Source organism: Hyla sarda, chromosome 6, assembly GCF_029499605.1.
Source record: "Hyla sarda isolate aHylSar1 chromosome 6, aHylSar1.hap1, whole genome shotgun sequence".
Lineage (NCBI taxonomy): Eukaryota > Metazoa > Chordata > Amphibia > Anura > Hylidae > Hyla > Hyla sarda.
The window spans coordinates 58928172-58948328 of NC_079194.1; the positions used below are offsets into that span (position 1 = coordinate 58928172).

A 20157-nucleotide genomic window follows, 5' to 3' on the forward strand; every position below is an offset into this window, starting at 1 on the left:
AGAGGGGAACAGGGGGGGGGGGGGGGAAGGAGGGGACCGCAAAGAGGAAAAAGAAACGGAGGGGACAAGGAGGGGGACGGGGGGGGGGGGACAGGGAAAACAGCAGAGCATGCTCATAAGGAGCACGCCCTGATGGAAGCATACAGGCACAGGCAGGGGAGAGGGCTTTGGCCACGGGCAGGGAAGAGGGCAAAAGGAACGGGCGGGACAGGGCTCACAGGGGCTATAGTGGTTAGGAGAGCAGGACTGTGAGAGGTCCGCCAGCCTCCCGAACCCGCCTCGGGTGCAACAGGAGGGGAGGCCAGCTCAGCCATAAGGGAGCATGCCAGCCCTCACCCTCCTGCTCCATCCAGGCCACAAATAAAAGGAAGACACATACCAGCCAGCAGTCAAAACCCCGGGTCCTGAGCAGATTGAGGGGGGAAGGGAGGCACCACAGCTATAAATACCCAGGGGAGGGCCCCTGAAAGCTATTAAACCCCTAATTGGTGCACTCCTTCCCCCCCACCCATGGGACATACCACTATAGTTAACAACAAGTTTTTACAGGCGGGGGAGGGGGCTAAAAACCTTGCCTGTATATTTCTTAACCCCTTAACTGCTCACCAGTCAGGGGGCAAGCTAGTTATGCACAGCTTGCCCCTCCAATAAAACCTGTATAACCCCTTTAAGGTTTGAACATTGAATACAGACAGAATATTAGTTGTCATGTGATCTCTTCCCAAATCTTCTTTACCTAACAGTTTGGTCTAATTTTAGTAAAAATAATGTGTTGATTTTTCATATTTGCAAATGTTGACTTTGGTGGAAACAATATAGGTTTTGTTTTAGTTTTAATTGGTTGACTAAAATGTTGATTTTAGTTATAGTTTTAGTTATCATACACTGATACAGAATCTTGCCAGAGGCGCAAGAGTCAATAGGTACGCCTCTACCTCTAAATAATACAGCACTGTTTTTTTTTTTTTTTAAATAATAGGGCTAACCCAAATGCCAATTTTTACTGTCACACCATGAGGTGTCCCCAGTCATGGCTGCAGCACAAGGGCAAATGCTCAAAGATTACAGCAGCACTCTGCTAAAACACGTGAAAACGAAATTTAGGAAACATTTTGAACTGATATACTGCTGTATTTTTCTATACATGCAAAAGGAGGTTCTTAGCACACATTTTGATCAAACTATGCACTCTTCTCATCTGTCGGAGGTTGGTTTCGATTACACCAAATGAATGTATCAGCAGAAAATGACCTATTGTTCAAATAATGTTTTTATGTTAAACATCTTTTTTTTATAATTTTTCTCATTTATGTAATTTTTCTAATTTTCCATTTTGTTTACTATATTTTAAATTAATCCTGAAATCTCCATGTTTACAAGTTTCCATTTTGGTTGCTAGGCCTAAAGCTAAGCTGACATTTCCTATTCTGTCTGTGGTGATAAGGAGGAGGCTGCTGGAAAGTGATCTGTACAGCATTACAGTGAAAGGTGAAAAGATAACACAACATTTACAACAGCTGACGATCAAATGGCTCTGCTCCACATGTATGCAAGAGGATGGCGAAACACATATTTAAAGGGGTACTCCGCCCCTAAACATAGAGCATCGGGTGCAGCGCAGGAGGCTCGTGATGTCACGGCCACACCCTGCTTGTGATGTCATGGTCATACCCCCTCAATGCAAGTCTATGGGAGGGGGCGTGACAGCCGCCACCCCCCCTCCCATAGACTTGCATTGAGGGGGCGTGGGCGTGATGTCACGAGTGGGGCGTGGCCGTGATGTCACAAGCCTCCGCTCCGCATCGCCAGTCATCCGTCATGGAGCAAAGTTTGTCTGGGGTGCCACAGCCGAGATCGCGGTGATCCCCAGCGGCGGGACCCCCACGATCAGACATCTTATCCCCTATCCTTTGGATAGAAGATAAGATGTCTAAGGGCAGAGTACTCCTTTAATGTCTAACATTTGTATAGCTAGAAGTTAACAATCGCAGGCTATTCCTATACACTTAGTCGTCAATAAGATAAACTTGATAATGGTCAGTGACTGTCTGACTAACATTATTAAGGATAACAAAGCCCAGTTTGAGGAGATATGGCAGCCTTTGTTGTCTATAGATAAGTTAACATGATAATACAGAGTGATCATGAACCTTTGGAATTTTGTGTTTGCCCTTCCCCCGGTTTGTCTTGTTTTCCCACTTGTGTCTTGTCTGTCGGTTTCTTTGTAGGTCAGGGGCAGGGTGCCTCTCTTTTCTTTTTATTTCTTTAGTAAGGTAATTGGTAAGTCTGGACACAACTTGTTGGTTGTTGAGGTGGACATCTCTATAGTAAGTTGGTGGAAGTTATGTGAGGATGTGATTGCTGTTTTACCCTTTTCATACTATGCAATATGTTGTATTCTGTTTGAGTTTACGCTCAATCTTTGTTCCTTCATAATATTCAGTTTTACTTATATATTTATTTTTATTATTATATTTTCATTATTACTTATTTTAATTATTTCCCCGCACTGCTATGCACGGCTATATCTGTAGTCAGCTTCGCAACTGACCCTCCTGCCTGCGCAGTTGCTCCGTACATCAGTGCTACTGCTTACACTCACATTTTTGTTGTCTGCCTTTCTGAATTACTACTGTATATAACTATTTTCTTATTGACATCAGGCAGCAGCAGAGAACGGTGGTGGAGCAAAAGTGTCAGCACCGAGTGATTGAACAACCTAATGTCAGAGTGGCGTGCGGCACCTTGTGTCCAGTTTTCTTACAGGAGGATGGCAATACAATGGTAAGGCTGCATTCACATAATGTTTTGTAGTTTTGGTGACTGGATCCGACTGGGAAATGTGAAAACCAAGTGCTCCCTTATCCCAGCCGGACCCAGCCCATATCTCATTTGTTTGAATCAGAAAGTGACTCCAGTAAGCTCATTTTTGCCCCACATAGGGTTTTCTGGCCGGACTGAAAAAATATAGCATACCACTGTTTTCAGTCCGGTCAGAAAAACGGATACGGGGAAAAAAATGAGCTTACTGGAGTCACTTTCTGCCTCTGGTCTGCTGATTCAAATTAATGAGATATAGGCCGGGTCCGGCTGGGATACGGGAGCACTTGGTTTTCACATTTCCCAGCTGGATCCGGTCACCATAACTACAAAACGTTATGTGAATGTAGCCTTATTGTGATTACAGGCATTGGAACAGCAGGAACAGCGGCACTAACATATATAGAATCTTTTCTTGCAACAATTTATTGTATCATTCAGCAGTTTTGGCAGCTTCTTTGGAACATTGCTTCATTTCAAGTCTTATGGTTTTTCTTTTCAGCTACTTAAACTTAACAGATTTATGAAATACAAAACCTTTTTTACTATTGGATCATTATTTGAATATTTGCTATTATTGCTATGATTTTTTATTTAGTGCTGTATAATTTATGGGTTATATAGACTACTTTTATTGATTTATATTTATAGGTGTGAATTGCCCCCACAAGGGCCCTGTGGAGTGCAATTTTCTTTTTGTGTAGTTTGGGTATTTTTTTTTTTTATAAATGTTTGTCCATTTAATGCTAGAGCCACATTAGTGTTTATTCTTTGTATATTCTTTTCCCATCTAGGGTATTGGTGGACTATTTATGAGCTCGGATTCCAGGCAGGGAGTGAGCCTTATTCATTTGTCTTCTTTTTGGATGTACTGTATTAGTTTAGGTGGTGTAAATGTATTTATAAACTCCAGCTTTTAAAAACATTGGGGGAGATTTATTAAACATTGTGCAGAGGAAAAATTGCCCAGTTGCCCATAGCAACCAATATAATTGCTGCTTTCATTTTTCAGAGGTCTCTTTAAAAATTAAAGAAACGATCTGATTGGTTGCTATGGGCAACTGGGCAACTTTTCTCTGCACATGTTTTGATAAATCTCCCCCATTTTCCCTACTTAGAGGTTGGACATCCCACGATCTTTGGAACGAGGCTCCCTGCTGCATTACATGTATTCTCTGTGGGAGCACTAGAAAAACAGGAGTGGTGTACTGGGGTATCTCTCTCACCGATAAAGAATTCATGGAGTGTGTACTGACCCCCCCCCCCCCCCCAAATCTCCATACAGTTGGGAGATTCAGTGACACATTCAGTGACACATAGCTAGCATAGATTTATTGCCGCTATGTACTTACTGTCAGGTCTATGCTACATCTCCCCACTACTCTGGCAACATTTCATCTTCCACACAACACCTTTTTGCATTGTCCATTAGAGGTACAGGTCAAAGGACACTTCAAGGTACTTTATACATATTCACAATTAAAGTGAACCTGTCATCACTTTCATGCTGCCTGAACCACAAGTCATTCTGCCTCCCCCGCCGGTCCTGATTTATTAATATACCCAAACAGGAAAAGACCTATCAATCAAGGCCAACGGGGGAGGCATTGACCACCAGGAACCACCCCAATTACTTGTGGTTCAGGCAGCATGAAAGTGATAACAGGCTCCCTTTAGGGCTAATTAAAGCATGTGTAATCTCTAATTTACAACAAAATAAAATCTAACAACATGAAATATAACATTTTTCAGGATATTTCTTCTGCTGAAATATACACTGCTCAAAAAATTTAAGGGAACACTTAAACAACACAATATAACACCAAGTCAATCACACTTCTGTAAAATCACACTGTCCACTCAAAGCAACACTGATTGATAATCAATTTCACATGCTGTTGTGCAAATGGGAGGCCATCATATGTCGATTTGATCATATGTCGGGGCCATCGCATGTCGGGGGGTTACTGTACTTATTTAAGACAGAACAAAGGAATACAACAAAAATAGAGAAACAGAAACATAGCTGCACATCCACAATTTGTATTTTGATCTATATGTTTCTTAGCATAATTTCAAAAACTAACAGGTTGTTAGTACAGTGATCCTCCAACATACGATGGCCCCAACATACGATCGTTTCAACATACAATGGCCTCTCAGAGGCCATCGTACGTTAAAAGCAGCATCAACATACGATGATTCTGTGTGTTGGGGCTATCACAAAAACGGCTATCCGGAAGCACTGACTGCTTCAGCTGCCACCGGATAGCCGTTTAATATGCCCCATGTGCCCCGCTCAATGATATTTACATGTCCCCGCCGCTCCGGCCCATCAGTTCGCTGCTCTTCTGCTTCCGCTGCGCTGCGCTGTTGCGTTCCTTCGCCATCATCCCTTCGCCGCTCAAGCCACCCTGTCATCCAGTAGTGGTGGCGTGAGTGGCGACGTGATGATGGCGAGAGGGCGACAGCACAGGGCCGACGTAGTGATATGGCAGCAGAGGAGCACTGACAGGCCGGAGCTGCTGGCACATGAGTATCATTGAGCATCTCTCGGTGTGCCTCCATGTATAGTGTCAGTTTGGTTTCAACATACGATGGTCTGCCTGAAACCAATTACCATAGTATTTTGAGGGACCACTGTATACATTTTGATCAAAAAGTATAAGCCCACTCGCCACGTCAAGGCCACCTAGTCAGAGTGGGTTCCTAACCTAACCTCTGGCAGGAAGCACGATAGGTGTTCACATTGGTGTGGTGCTCTCCGGTGGTCATTGTTACTGTGGTGCTTTGTCTGCGGAGTTGCCAGGGGCTTGGTCTGGCAGCAGTGGGACTGCCTGGCCACTGGGTCATTCCACCTGTGGGCTTGGTGTCGCGGTGGCAGTGGTTGCCGCCCGACGCTACGCCAGTGTTAGGTTAGGGACCCACTAAAGCGGTCACTTTCTCTTTTATTTTTCAAACTCTTCACTTGTTGCACAAGATTCTACATTTACTCATCTTATATGTAAATAAGCTTCTTATAAACCCTCTGAACAGTCTCAGTCCTGTATCTAATTTTCATGCTAAGCCAAATCCATTCACGACTGCCAGCTGTGCTTTGCGCATAATCCATAATGAATTTTTTAAACCAAAAATCCAGTGCGGATTAATTCTAGAATATATCATAAATCTTTAACATATTCTAGGATTAGCCAATTGTGTTACTTTAGCCAGTTAGGCAGCACATGATGTGAATCTCTCGTTTAACTACACCTAAAGGATGTGATATTGGATTGAGATCTGGTGACTGTGGGGGCCATTGAAATCCAGTGACCCCTTTGTCATGTATGAGATGATGTCATGTGACATGGTGTATTATCCTGCTGGACGTATCCATCAGAAGATGGGTCCATTGTGGCCATAAAGGGATGGACATGATCAGCAACACTACTCAGGTAGGCTGTTGTGTTTAAACCATGCTCAATTGGTATTAAAGAGCCCACAGTGTGCCAAGGCAGGATGGATCCATACTTTAATGTTTATGCTAAATTCTGACCCTGCCATCTGAATGTCGCAGTTGGAATCGAGACTCATCAGACCAGGCTCCATTGTACAATTTTGGTGAGCCGGTGCAGTTTCCCGTTCTTAGCTTAAAGGAGTGACACTTAACGTGGCCTTCTGCTGCTTAGTCCATCTGCTTCAAGGTTGGACATGTTGTGCATTTAGAGATGGTATTTTGCAGACCTTGGCTGTAACAAGTGGAAATTTGAATAACTGTTGCCTTTCTGTTTCTTTCATGTTGAACCAGTCTGCTCATTCTCCTTCAACATCAACAAGGCATTTTCGTCCACACAAGTGTCGCTAACTGGATATTTTCTCTGTAAACCCTAGAGACGGTTGTGTGTGAAAATCCCAGTAGATCAGCAGTTCCTGAAATACTCAGACCAGCCTGTCTTGCACCAACAACCATTACACATTAAACATTACTTAAATACCCTTTGTTCCCCTTTTTTTTTTTTACTTGAGCAAGTTGTCTGGACAACATGTACATGCCAAAATGCATTGAGTTGCTGCCATGTGATTATCTGATTACCTATTAGTGTTAACAAGCAATTGAACAGGTGTAACTAATAAATGGACAGTGGGGGAGATTTATCAAAACTTGTGTAGAGGAAGAAGAGTGGTGAAGTAAATTCAAATGGATTTCTTGGCATTTCCACTGAAAGGTGTGTTATGTACAAACGTGACCATATACAACTTGGGCAAATGTACAAAGATCACAGAGAAGCCCAACTTACAATGTCATAATAATGTCTAATAATTAATGCGGCACAAATATTACTGCTACAATGTGTCATATGTCGTATTTTAAGAAAATAATAAAAAGGAAAAAGAAAATGAAGAAGATAAACAAAAACACCTGCACAAACATCATTACCAAAAACCACATTTAATATGTTCTTAGCAACCTAATAAAATAAAATACAACCATCTGACAAATTTTGGCTCAGAAAAGACTGCTGATCTCAAACAGTGTCACAGTTAAATGCAGAGTCAAAGTTGTAGCATTTTTTTTTTTTTTTTTTTTTAAACCTCCTGTAAATATTTTTCCATCAAAAAGCCACTTAAAAAGGTATGGCCGCCAGTTTTTTTTTTGGTTTATTTATTTTATTTTTTAACTCCACCACAAATACTTTTAAAAATATAACAGATTTGCAACTGGTCTTAATCCTTAATGTAACATTTTCTAACATTTGTCTTCTGCAGCTTGCATATTTTAAAATACAGTACAAGCTGCTGAGTGCCGTATAGTGCTCTGTTTTGTTTATTAAATTATTTTTTAGGTTTTATCTTTAATAGCATTCAGGAGTGAAAGCGGATGGCTGCACATGGCAGAATTTGTGCGGACATTCCACGCGTTTGCCCAATACGGCGGCGCTGATACCGATCGGAAATGTGCCATTTCCTTGCGATGTCCACAGAAAGAATAGACATGACTATTCATTCTGCAGATGCCGGAATTTGAATTTCAGCGGCAGAAACATCTGGCGCGTAAATTCGGCAGTGTGAACAGTGCAATCAATGGGACTCTGTTGCAGCACAATATCCGGCGCAGAATATTCTATGCAAATTCCGCAGTGTAAATTAAAAACAATTGCACATGTTTTATTTATGAAAGTACATATAGTCATGGCCGTAAATGTTGGCACCCCTGAAATTTTTCAAGAAAATTAAGTATTTCTCACAGAAAAGCATTGCAGTAACAAAAGTATTTGCTATACACATGTTTATACACATGTATTTGTGTGTATCGGAACTAAACCAAAAAAGGGAGGAAAAAAAGCTAATTGGACATAATGTCACACCAAACTCCAAAAATGGGCTGGACAAAATTATTGGCACCCTTTCAAAATTGTGGTTAATAAGATTGTTTCAAGCATGTGATGCGCCTTTGAACTCACCTGGGGCAAGTAACAGGTGTGGGCAATAGAAAAATCACACCTCAAAGCAGATAAAAAGGAGAGAAGTTCCCTTACTCTTTGCATTGTGTGTCTGTGTGTGCCACACTAAGCATGGGCAACAGAAAGATTAGAAGAGAATTGTCTGATGACCCGAGAACCAAAATTGTGGAAAAATATCATCAATCTCAAGATTACAAGTCCACTCCAGAGATCTAGATTTGCCTTTGTCCACAGTGTGCAACATTATCAAGAAGTTTGCAACCTATGGCAATGTAGCTAATCTCCCTGGGCGTGGACGGAAGAGAAAAATTGATGAATGGTGTTGACGCTGGTTAGTCCAGTTGGTGGATAAGCAGCCCCAAACAAGTTCCAAAGATATTCAAGCTGTCCTGCAGGCTCAGGGAGCATCAGTGTCAGCGTGAACTATCCGTCGACATTTAAATGAAATGAAACACTATGGCAGGAGACCCAGGAGGACCCCACTGCTGACACAGAGACATAAAAAAGCAAGACTACATTTTGCCAAAATGAACTTGAGTAAGCAAAAATCCTTCTGGGAAAATGTCTTGTGGACAGATGAGACCAAGATAGAGCTTTTTGGTAAAGCACATAATTCTACTGTTTACTGAAAACAGAATGGGGTCTACAAAGAAAAGAGCACAGTACCTACAGTGAAATATGGTGGAGGTTCAATGATGTTTTGGGGTTGTTTTTCTGCCTCTGGCACTGGGTGCCTTGAATGTGTACAAGGCATCATGAAATCTGAGGATTACCAATGGATTTTGGGTCAGACTGTACAGCCCAGTGTCAGAAAGCTGGGTTGGTGTCAGAGATCTTGGGTCTTCCAGCAGGACAATGACCCCAAACATACGTATAAAAGCACCCAGAAATAGATGACAACAAAGCGCTGGAGAGTTCTGAAGTGGCCAGCAATGAGTCCAGATCTAAATCCCATTGAACACCTGTGGAGAGATCTTAAAATTGCTGTTGGGAAAAGGCGCCCCTCCAATAAGAGAGACCTGGAGCAGTTTGCGGAGGAAGAGGGGTCCAACATTCCGGCTGAGAGGTGTAAGAAGCTTATTGATGGTTATAGGAAGCGACTGAATAAGGGAATAAACATGTATAGCAAAACACGTGTTACTGCAATCATTTTCTGTGAGAAATACTTCATTTTCTTGAAAAATTTCAGGGGTGCCAACATTTACGGCCATGACTGTACAATACAATAAAAAAATGTTCTAAGAAGTCCAAACCTTTAAGTTTATTGGTGTTGCAAATGAATAATACAGGTGTATAGTATATGTAAACTTTACGTGGCCTATGTCTCACCGAATAGACTGTCTTTAACGGATAAAGAGATTTCAAAAAGCAAAAAAAAAGCATTACTAATCTGCACAGGTACTTAGAATTCCTATGATATTAGCTCTTTATATAACTTGTGTTGAGAGCTGCACAGTATATCAATTTTCATTTTATATATGTTGTTCTTTTGTTTACCTACATCAATGTTTTCCAAACACTGTGTCTCCAGCTGTTGCAAAACTACAACTCCCAGCATGCCCGGACAGCCAAAGGCTGGGAGTTGTAGTTTTGCAACAGCTGGAGACATACTGTTTGGAATTCATTAGCCTAAACCATTAAAAGGGAACAAGGGTTCTGCTAAGCCCTTGATTTTTAACCCCTGTCTTCCATGGCAGGCCTACCCAAGACCACTCCTACAATTTGAGGTTATAATCTTTTTTCTGTATCATTAGGGTATGCACCTTTATACTTTGAACTTTATTATTATTACTTTTATTGGGTTATATTGGTGCGGTAAACTACTAATACAGATAAGAGCTCGTTCACACTGCCATTTTGCTTTGGTAAATGGAGCTCTGTCAATTACGATAAAATACCGAATCCCCAACGTATCCAATTCAAGTCAATTGGATTCGTCAGGACCTGGTGGTGTCAGCTGACCCCAGAAGGGTCAGAGCACAACAGCAGTGTGAACTTAGCCTAAGAAATATAATCCCTCTAAAGTGGAGCCAATCTACAGTAATTCCCCAAAACCAAATCTACAGTAATTCCCCAAATCCAAATCACAGAAATTTTCCTTGCAGACATTGCCCCTGTGAACATAGCCTAAGGGTACATTCACACGAGTGGACCCACAGCGTATTTTTCACGCTACAGATCCGCCACTGAAGGACCCCTGCATGGTGGCTTTACATGTGTATGCTCAGAGCAGCAATACACCGCTATGAGCAGACACACTGCGATGTGTGAGTCGCAGCGCGCATGCGCAGTATACCCGCACATCGCGGCAGCTCTCAGCCTAGATCATGGAGTAAGGGGAGCAGCCGCGATGTGTGCGAGTACACCGCGCATGCACGGCAACTCACATCGCAGTGTGTCTGCTCGTAGCGGCGTGTTGCCGCTCCGAGCAGGCACATGTAAAGCCACCATGCAGGGGTCCTTCAGCGGCGGATCTGCACTGTAAAATACGCTGTGGGTCCGCTCTTGTGAACGTACCCTAAGGCAGTGTTTCCAAACCAGCATGTCCTTGGAATCGGAACAGCAGCAGGAAGACCTGTCGCTTTAACAAAAGTCATGGACTCATTGTTTTACTATGCAAAGATACGTACCCACCATATGTAAAAATAGCGCATTATAGAACTTTATTTTTTTTTAGATAGCACCAGGTCCATTAGAGTCCGTGGCTGTGTTTCCCAACCAGTGTGCCTCCAGCTGTTGCAAAACTACAACTCCCAGCATGCGCAGACAGCTTTTGACAAGAGTTTATATTTATGACAATAAATAAAAGGAGGTCTGAGAACAATGCATCTCTCCATGAAATATAAGCACCTTTATAGGACTAAAGTAACCACCTACCTATATGATTCACTCAACTGTAACTGTACAACACCGATGGAAACAGCAACATTGTTAGAATATGGAAATAAATACAGTTAAAAAAAAAGAATTTACCAAAGAAACTTTTTTTTTTTTTTTTTTCTGAATCGCAAAGCATATACACACTGTGCTTCATATTTCCTTTTAAATAATGTAAAAAAAAAACATTTAACTACAATGGACCAGGATCTCTGTCTCTGCCTGTGTATGAGCCTCTAAGGCTAGGTTCACACTACGGAATGTAATTCCACTTAGAAATTACAGCATGAACGTTTTAGGTTCCTTTGAACATCACAACATACAGATTGGACCAGTGTTTCCCAAACAGTGTGCCTCCAGCTGTTGCAAAACTACAACTCCCAGCATGCCCAGACAGCCGAAAGCTGTCTGGGCATTCTGGGAGTTATAGTTTGGCAACAGCTGGGGACACACTGTTTGGAATTCACTGACCTAAACCCTTCGACTATGTTCACACGGTGGAATTTCGGTGGCAGATGTTTCTGTAGCAGAAATCCAGATTCCGGAATCCGCAGAAAGAATAGACGTGTATACTCTTTCTGCGGAGTCTGCACGGAAATGCATTGCTGTCTATGAGATGGCGCATCTCCGAGTGGTCCCAGCGCCGGCGTATTCTGCCGGTGTAATTTTTCCATGCAGACATTCGCCTGTGTGAACATAGCTTTAAAAGGGAACCAGGGTTATTCAGCAGAGTCCCTGTGCTATCAATGGGATTCCACTGTACAGTGCACATTACAGAATTTCCGCCACCTAAATTATTATCTCTGTTTTTTTTGGTGGAATCCATCTGGAATACATTGGCGTACGGCAATGTATGCATGTTTTCAGCGCTGACCGATTCAGTCGGTTCTGGCTGCACTCGGAATCTAGAGCTAGAATTTTTCTGGCCACAGATTCCACAGCGTGACCCGAGCCTAAAATATCTTTTCCACACATATTACCACAGGCTTAATGGGGAGAAGTTTTCTACAGAAAATCGTTTCCATACTGTAAACCAGACGGGTGCAGTGTGACTGGCAGGCAGTAGATTTGGTCAACGTCCCTGCTGCACCCCAGAATCCGAGGCCAAAATAGTTACGTTACAAAATGATAAACAATAAATATTCTCAAAAATAAGTGTTCTGCTAATACAAAACTGTGTCTAAGCTTTTCAAGCCTTTGTTCATTCATATATAACGGCAGCTGGTTAAGACCGCCAGAAAATACCTGCATCTTGGGTTTGGCAATTAACCAACAACTGCACCAAATGGTTGACTTGGGTTCTTAAAGATGACAAAAAACATATGAGATAGCTGTTTGCCTACAAGATGGATGGATGCACAGGTCAGCTGAGTGTGCATGTTTAAATTTAATTTAATCTCCGGCGAAAAAAACGTATCCCCTATCCATAGGATAGGGGATAAGTAGCTGATCGCGGGGGTCTGACCGCTGCGCCCCCCCCCCCCGCGATCACCGGGATGGGATCCCGCTGCTCAATGAGGAGCGTGTGCTGCAGCCAGCACGCGCTCCGTTCATTCCTTTGGGAGCTCTGAAAAGACCCGAGTACAGCTCTCGGGAATCATCGGCGCTGCTATAGAAATTAATGGAGTGCGTACAGTCTACCGGTAGACGACACGCGCTCCTCACTGAGAGCGCTGGGGTCCCTTCCCGGTGATCACGGGGGTCCCAGCGGTCGGATCCCTCCACGATCAGCTACTAATCTCCTATCCTGTGGATAGGGTATACGTTTTTTTTTTTATCCCGCCGGAGTACTCCTTTAATTTTGGTAGCGGCTTGATGTTTTTGCATTTTAGAATCCAATAAGCCTGACTTCTTCCCACTGTACTTTGTTGTGCTTTGAGTGGTAAAGGGAATATCTGGTCCTTTATAAACAAAGCTTCATAATTTTATAGAAACTAAATGTTCTATAAGTTTGTTTAGGAAATTGTGTTTCTATTTTTCTCATAATTTTCAAGGCTTTTGTCTGCAAATGGTGAATGAAGCCATTCTTGTTTTGGGAAACCTGCTGGGGTATCATTTTTATTACTATACAATTTCTTAAGGGTTTTGCTTTGACTTATTTTTTATTGATGGCCTATCCTCTGGATAGGTCATCAATGTCAGATCCGTAAAGGGCTGACATTCTGCACCACCAACGATCAGCCATGGTGCCCACATACACAAAGAACAGAGCCAGAAGCAGACAGCTCCACACATTGTGTAGTTGCCATGCTGGGGTACTGCAGCTCAGCTCCCATAAATTTCAGTGGAAGCCAAGCCCTCAGTGAGGCCATATTCACACCTCAAAATTTCCGTGCGGAATTTCACTTGTCTATTCACAGGGCGGAATTTCCGCCTCAAATTAAAGCCCATAGACTTCTATGGGATTCCGCACTCCCATTCACACTTCTGAAATTCTGCTTGCGGAATTCCGCAAGCGTAATTTCAGAAGTATGAATGGGAGTGCGGAATCTCATAGAAAACTATTGTCTGTAATTTAAGGCGGAATTCCGCCAGTGGAAATTCCGCCATGTGAATAGACCCTAACATTGAGAGAGCATAAGGGCTCATATGGACTTATTGTATCCTCCTTCGGTTAGCAGCTCAATGGTAGGAAAGTTTTAAGAACGCCAGTTTGGAAAGTTGGTTCATTTTATGTTTAGGAAACATCAGTGCAAAATTGTCCACAGCTTTTAAGCTTCCTCAGAACTTGGCGGCATTGCCCTCTCTCAGTTAACCCTCCTCACTTTTCAAAAGTGACCAGACAGGCGAAAAGTCACTAACTCTAGAACAAATAGGTATCATGTGGCCCAGTTGCACAATTGCCCCAAATGAAATTTGTTTCCCGAGAGCAAACACATTGGATAGTACCATTGCAATCTACAGATTGTCTGGATTAAAAGGGGTTATCAAGAAAAACAGAGCTAATTTCTTCAAAAACAGCACCACACCCGTCCTCAGGTTGTGCGTGGTATTACACCTTGGCTCCATTCACTTCAAATCTGCAGCTTCAAATATGTGCAGGATACTGTATGTGTGAATACAACCTAAGGGTAGGGTCACAGGTAACAGATCTGCAGCATATTTCACGCCATTGACAAACCCTATAGTGTGCCTCCTGCTGTGCTTGCTTTGTTTAATTGTAGCAGCAATCCGCCGCTACGAACAAATACACAGGGACATGTGATTCGCTGTGCGCATGTACAGTGTACTCCAGACATCATGGGAGGGGGAGCGACCGATGTCTGTGAGTACACTGCGCATGTGCACAGAGACTCGCAGATCCCTGTGTGCGTGCGCGCTCTAAGCGTTGGATTGCTGCTACAAGCAGTCAAAGCAGGACACACTCTAGGGGTCGGACATCGACGAATCTGCAGCGTAAAATACATTATGTGTGACCCTACCCTTATGGTCTATTCACACGTACAATATCCTGCGCAAATTTGATGCTGTGTTGAGTCAGTTAGTTTACATTAAAAGCTGCAGCATCAAATCCTCTGCCCAGGATACAGCACATGTGAATACACCCTTAAAGGGGTACTCAGTTCAAAAACATTTTTTTTTAAATCAACTGGTGCCAGAAAGTTAAACAGATTTGTAAATGACTCCTATTAAAAAAATATTTACCCTTCCAGTACTTATTAGCAGCTATATGATACAGAGGCAATTCTATTCTTTTTTAAATTTCTTTTTTTGTCTTGTCCACAGTGCTCTCTGCTGACACCTCTGTCCGTATCAGGAACTGTCCAGAGCAGGAGAAAATCCTCATAGCAAACCTATGCTGCTCTGGACAGTTCCTGACACGGAGAGAGGTGTCAGCAGAGAGCACTGTGGACAAGACTAAAAAGAAATTTAAAAAGAATAGAATTTCCTCCGTAGCATACAGCTGTTATAAGTACTGGAAGGGTAAAGATTTTTTAAACAAATCTGTTTAACTTTCTGGCACCAGTTCATTTAAAAAAAAAAGGTTTTCCACTGGAGTACCCCTTTAAGATATGTTATAGTTTTGTCCCCCAAAATTTTTATATTGCTCAGTTATATCCTTTGTTGGAGCAGAAGAAGGGGGGAAGAACAGTGGCCGTGAGATATGTCCATGTAGAAAGTTTCACTCCTTAAAGGGGTATTCCAGGCAAAAACTTTTTTATAATATATATATATATATATATATATATATATATATATATATATATATATATATCTATATCAACTGGCTCCGGAAAGTTAAACAGATTTGTAAATTACTTCTATTAACAAATCTTAATCCTTGCAATAGTTAGTAGCTTCTGAAGTTTTCTGTCTAACTGCTCAATGATGATGTCACGTCTCGGGAGCTGTGCATGATGGGAGAATATCCCCATAGGAACTGCACAGCTCCCGGGACGTGAGTCATCAGAAAGCAGTTAGACAGAAAACAGCAACTCAACTTCAGAAGCTAATAACTATTGGAAGGATTAACATTTTTTAATAGAAGTAATTTACAAATCTGTTTAACTTTCCGGAGCCAGTTGATATATAAAAAAAAAGTTTTCGCCTGGAATACCCCTTTAACCCCTTCCCGCTATTGGACGTATGCATACGTCCAGGCGAATTACACGTTCGTGCAAATGGACGTATGCATACGTCCAAGCGATCTCCTGCTCTGCCGCGGGCAGCGCAGGAGATCGCGGGTGGGACTCAGCTGTTAATCACAGCCGGAGTCCCACCGCAGCTGCCGGGGCCGCGATCGCACCGGTCCCGGCAGCATTAACCCCATAGATGCCGTGATCAGTTCTGATCACGGCATCTACGGTGTTTGCAGGGGGAGCGCTCTCCCCCTGCCCATCAACGGCGGCGCCGCGATAAAATAAGGGGGATCGAGGGTGTCCAAGACACCCTCGATCCCCCTTGAAGAGATAGGAGTGAGGTGGCAGGGTTGCCACCCCTCCTATCCCTGCTATTGATCGGCGGAGCAGCCAACCAATAGCAGACTGGGGGCGGGGGGGTTAAAGTTTGGTTCCCCCCGCTATGCCCACTCATCGGTGTCCGGGCACAGCGGGGGGAACCGTGTAATAGCGGCGGCGGCGGCGATCACTTACCCGGCGGCGGCGGCGGCTGCGATTACGGCGGCGGTGGAGGTAAGTATGACGCCGCGTGTCCAGAGTCTGTTGCCTAGCAACATCTGCAGGGCGACAGTTTAGAGAGTGGTCTCTAAACTGTCGCCCTCCAGATGTTGCAAAACTACAACTCCCACCATGCCTTGACAGCTGTTTGCTGTGTTTGCATGCTGGGAGTTGTAGTTTTGCAAGATTTAGAGGGGTTCAGGCTAGAGATCACTGACAGTGGTCTCTAAACTGTAGCCCTCCAGATATTACAAAACTACAACTCCCAGCATGCCCAGACAGCAGTTTGCTGTCTTAGCATGCTGAGATTTGTAGTTTTGCAACATCTGGAGGGCTACAGTTTAGAGACCACTGTCAGTGATCTCCAGCCTGAACCCCTCTAAATCTTGCAAAACTACAACTCCCAGCATTCAGGAACAGCAAATGGCTGTCTTGGCATGCTGGGAGTTGTACTTGCGTGCCTCCAGCTGTTGCATAACTACATCTCCCAGCATTCCCTTTGTCAATCAGTACATGCTGAGAGTTGTAGTTCTGCAACAGCTGGAGGCACACTGGTTGGGAAATACCGAGTTAGGTAATAGGTTCTATTACCTAACTCAGTATTTTCCAACCAGTGTGCCTCCAGCGGTTGCAAAACTACAACTCCCAGCATGCACGTTCTGTCAGTGCATGCTGGGAGTTGTAGTTCCCCCCCCCCCCCTCCCATGTGAATGTACAGGTTACATTCACACTGGCGACGGATTACAGTGAATTCCCTGCTTCAGGTTTGAGCTGCAGCAGCCGCAGCTCAAACTCCTAGCGGGAGACTCAGTGTAATCCGCCGTCAGTGTGAATGTAACCTAAAAACACTACACTACACTAACATAAAATAAAGAGTAAAACACTACATATACACACGTACACTGCCCCCCCCCCCACCACCACCCCTTCCCCCCCAATAAAAATGAAAAACGTATCCTACAGCAGTGTTTTCAAAACGGAGCCTCCAGCTGTTGCAAAACAAAAACTCCCAGCATTTCCGGACAGCCATTGACTGTCCAAGCATGCTGGGAGTTTAGCAACAGCTGGAGGCACCCTGTTTGAGAATCACTGGTGTAGAATACCCCTATGTCCACCCCTATGCAAATCCCTAATTTAGGCCTCAAATGCACATGGCGCTCTCTCACTTCGGAGCCCTGGCGTATTTTGAAGGCAACAGTTTACGGCCACATATGGGGTATCGCCGTACTCGGGAGAAATTGCCTAACAAATTTTGGGGGGCTTTTTCTCCTTTTACCCCTTATGAAAAGGTAAAGTTGGGGTCTACACCAGCATGTTAGTGTAAAAAAAAAAACATTTTTGTACACTAACATACTGGTGTTGCCCCATACTTTAAAATTTCACAAGCGGTAAAAGAAAAAAAACCTCCAAAATTTGTAACGCAATTTCTCCTGAGGACGGAGATACCCCATATGTGGGCGCAAAGTGTTCTGGGGGCGCACAACAAGGCTCAGAAGGGAGAGTGCACCATGTAAATTTGAGGTCTAAATTGGTGATTTGCACAGGGGTGGCTGATTTTACAGCGGTTCTGACATAAGTGCAAAACAATAAATACCCACATGTGACCCCATTTTGGAAACTACACCCCTCACGGAATGTAACAAGGGGTACAGTGAGCATTTACACCTCACAGGTGTCTGACAGATCTTTGAAACAGGGGTCTGTGAAAATGAAAAATAAAATTTTTAATTTGCACAGCCCACTGTTCCAAAGATCCGTCAAATGCCAGTGGGGTGTAAATTCTCCCTGCACCCCTTATTACATTCCGTGAGGGGTGTAGTTTTAAAAATGGGGTCACATGTGGGGGGATCCACTGTTCTGGCACCACGGGGGGGGGGCTTTGGAAATGCACATGGCCAAATTCTCTCTCCAAAAGCTCAATGATGCTCCTTCTCTTCTGAGCATTGTAGTTCGCCCCCAGTGCACTTCACGTCCACTTATTGGGTATTTCCATACTCAGAAGAGATGGGGTTACAAATTTTGGGGGGTATTTTCTGCTATTATCCCTTGTAAAAATGTAAAATTTGGGGGAAAACAAGCATTTTAGTGTAAAAATTTTTATTTTTTTTTACATATGCAAAAGTCGTGAAACACCTGTGGGGTATTAAGGTTCACTTTACCCCTTGTTACGTTCCCCAAGGGGTCTAGTTTCCAAAATGGTATGCCATGTGGTTTTTTTTTTCTGTCCTGGCACCATAGGTGCTTCCTAAATGCGGCATGGCCCCAGAGCAAAATTTGCTTCCAAAAAGCCAAATGTGACTCCTTCTCTTCTGAGACCTGTAGTGCGCCAGCAGAGCACTTTTCATCCCCATATTGGGTGTTTTCTGAATCGGGAGAAATTGGGCTTCAAATTTTGGGGGGTATTTTCTGCTATTACCTTTTTTAAAAATGTAACATTTTTGCTAAACCAAGCATTTTTGGTAAAAAAAAATTATTTTTTTTACATATGCAAAAGTCGTGAAACACCTGTGGGGTATTAAGGTTCACTTTATCCCTTGTTACGTTCCCCAAGGAGTCTAGTTTCCAAAATGGTATGCCATGTCGTTTTTTTTTTTGCTGTCCTGGCACCATAGGGGCTTCCTAAATGCGACATGCCCCCCGAGCAAAATTTGCTCTCAAAAAGCCAAATATGACTCCTTCTCTTCTGAGCATTGTAGTTCGCCCGTAATGCACTTCAGGTCAACTTATGGGGTACCTCCATACTCAGAAGAGATGGGGTTACAAATTTTGGGGGGTATTTTCTGCTATTAACCCTTGCAAAAATGTGAAATTTGGGGGGAAACACACATTTTAGTGAAAATTTTTTTTTTTTTTTTTACATATGCAAAAGTCATGAAACACCTGTGGGGTATTAAGGCTCACTTTATTCCTTGTTACGTTCCTCAAGGGGTCTAGTTTCCAAAATGGTATGCCATGTTTTTTTTTTTTTTTGCTGTTTTGGCACCATAGGGGCTTCCTAAATGCAACATGCCCCCAAAAAACCATTTCAGAAAAACGTACTCTCCAAAATCCCCTTGTCGCTCCTTCGCTTCTGAGCCCTCTACTGCGCCCGCCGAACAATTTACATAGACATATGAGGTATGTCCTTACTCGAGAGAAATTGGGCTACAAAATCAAGTATAAATTTTATCCTTTTACCCCTTGTAAAAATTCAAAAATTGGGTCTACAAGAACATGCAAGTGTAAAAAATGAAGATTTTGAATTTTCTCCTTCACTTTGCTGCTTTTCCTGTGAAACACCTAAAGGGTTAAAACGCTAACTGAATGTCATTTTGAATACTTTGGGGGGTGTAGTTTTTATAATGGGGTCTTTTATGGGGTATTTCTTATATGAAGACCCTTCAAATCCACTTCAAACCTGAACTGGTCCATGAAAAATAGCGAGTTTGAAAATTTTGTGAAAAATTGTAAAATTGCTGCTGAACTTTGAACCCCTCTGGTGTCTTCCAAAAGTAAACAAAAACTTTAATGCCCAGGGCGGGAAAAGGGGTTAAATAAACCAAGAAAAACCTCCAAACCCCAGTCACCAAGGTGACGGGGTAAAAAACCCTTATTGAAAATTCCCTCCCTAACTGTAAATATAAAACTTCACTTTTATTTCACTATTATTAAAAAAGTCCCCTCTAGTGAATAAAATTAGCAGGCTATTCCCTCAACTAGTGTAACATCTCCTATCTGGAGTTCACAGTAATATGTACTTGACAGTGGCTGCAGACCACTGTCGATTGGGGAAAGTGCTGCAAATAAAATGTAATCAATCTGTCTCCCCTACATGTTTCGTGGTATGACCCACGTCCTCAGGGGTTAAGAGACAAATGGCCACGTGTATATGCAAGTGCTTCCTTTTATAACGTCCTCTGGAC

General features: G+C 43.0%; 1 protein-coding gene and 1 long non-coding RNA gene across 3 annotated transcripts in view; one reads left to right on the forward strand and one right to left on the reverse strand.

The window, feature by feature from the left end:
• Positions 1-10054, forward strand: part of LOC130275639 (uncharacterized) — a 190705-nt gene extending 180651 nt beyond the window's left edge. Inside the window, exons 3-5 of one of the 2 annotated variants that reach the window (XR_008844855.1) lie at positions 1400-1488; positions 3615-3656; positions 6608-10054. This is a non-coding gene — a long non-coding RNA (uncharacterized LOC130275639). Of the gene's footprint in view, positions 1-1399; positions 1489-2663; positions 2785-3187; positions 3589-3614; positions 3657-6607 lie in introns of those variants that run through there. The other variant, XR_008844854.1, reaches the window with a different exon arrangement.
• Positions 1-20157, reverse strand: part of LOC130275637 (coiled-coil domain-containing protein 134-like) — a 318762-nt gene that overhangs the window by 253102 nt on the left and 45503 nt on the right. The gene's annotated exons all lie outside the window — the stretch shown is intronic.